The 1,602-nt window shown below is 38.0% G+C and overlaps 1 non-coding gene across 1 annotated transcript; it reads right to left on the bottom strand.

The window, feature by feature from the left end:
* Window positions 1-1,273: 1,273 nt before the first annotated feature.
* Window positions 1,274-1,380, bottom strand: LOC119874377. Its single transcript, XR_005368231.1, has one exon. It is a non-coding gene; the product is annotated as a U6 spliceosomal RNA (small nuclear RNA).
* Between the last annotated feature and the right edge of the window lie 222 nt (window positions 1,381-1,602).

Raw genomic sequence — 1,602 nt, 5'->3', positions numbered from 1 at the left:
AGAAATTGCAGAAAACCTTGGTATGGAAAATTATTCTTATATTTTTACAGATTGTATTTATTTATGAGAGACACACAGAGAGAGGCAGAGACATAGGCAGAGAGAGAATGGGGCTCTCTGAGGGGAGCCTGATGTGGGACTCAATCCCAGGACCCTGGGATCACAACCTGAGCCACAGGCAGATGCTCAACCACTGAGCCACCCAGGTGCCTCTCATATTTATTTTTAATGCTCCTTTTCCTACTTGTGAATATTATTTATACAAAATCACCATACCAGAAGACTTTTAGCACTTAGTCACATCCAATTCTCATCCCCTCTGGGCTCACACAAGGCTGAGACCTCCCACCATGTGACTGTTTTTTGATAATGGTTTGCGAGAAGAAATGATGAAGTATTTAACTGCTGGTCTGAGACCCTTCAGTGCTCTTTCCCTGAGACCTTTCAGTTGCTCTATCTCAGAAACTCAGGAGACATCAAGTTCCAGATGGTGTAGCTGCAAGACAGGGGAGCTTTATAGCCAGAGTCCCCATGTGAGAAGAACACTTTGTGAAACCATGTAAGCCATGTAAGCGAGAGTGAGAAACTTTTGGGAGTAAGCTACTGAGATGTAAGGTTGTTTTGTTACTGCCTATCTTAATTAAAAATCCTAAGAGTCAAAAGAGCAAAGGGATTGGATTCAGAAGATATGGATGACATCCAACTTAATAGCTTTTTCAACTTGGATAAGTCCCTTAAATTTGTTTCATATGCTTCCTTTCTAAGATAGAGATGATGAAAATATTCTGTATCTTCTTGAAAGAGAGGCTTTGAAGATCAAGTTACATAGTGTAGATTGAGTTACTCTATAACTTATATTCATAAGTGTGGTGATACATTTTTTATTTCTTTGATATTGTGATTTTCTGATTAAGGGGATTTCTTTTCCTCATCTCCTACATTCCATCTCTAGAAAAAGCAGACAAGAAGACCAAAGTTAGAGTGTAGGAATGAACAGGATGCCACTCTTTGTTTTTAACCTATTATTATAGGCATACTATTCTTAGAACCAAGGTATTCCAGATTCAAGTTCAATTCCATGACATCCAGCTGAATCAAATTTGTCTGTATGCTTTTCTTCTTTAGTTCTGACCATCAGAAAACTAAGACACGCTATTCCATTTCTTCTAGTACAATGTGGAGCACGAAGTAAACTATATGTTCAGAGAGCATCAAATCAGTATCTATTATTTCTTGGATTCTTCTTTATGCTTTAAATTATTTATTGAGCAGAAAAAATACAGAATGTTTCATGAATTTGCATGTCATCCTTGTGCAGGGGCCATGCCAATCTTCTCTGTATATTTCCAATTTTAGTATATGTGCTGCCAAAGTGAGCACTATTTCTTGGATTCTTAAATCTGATTGCCCATTCCAACAAAACAAAAAGACCGGCAAAGCCAGTAGGCATTCATAGACATCTCTTTTACTGACTGAATGGGCACATTCAGTCTTCTTAACCAAAGAGAGAAAGCAACATACAATTAACTTTCTACATTTTGAGCTACAAAATTTTTCCATGTTTTGTGTCCTCCCCACATAAGAGATGCTGGGGATATGGGG

The sequence above is a fragment of the Canis lupus genome, chromosome 12 (genome assembly GCF_011100685.1).
Source record: "Canis lupus familiaris isolate Mischka breed German Shepherd chromosome 12, alternate assembly UU_Cfam_GSD_1.0, whole genome shotgun sequence".
Lineage (NCBI taxonomy): Eukaryota > Metazoa > Chordata > Mammalia > Carnivora > Canidae > Canis > Canis lupus.
The sequence above is the reverse complement of the archived record's forward strand: the minus strand, read 5'-3'. Positions and strand labels throughout refer to the sequence as shown.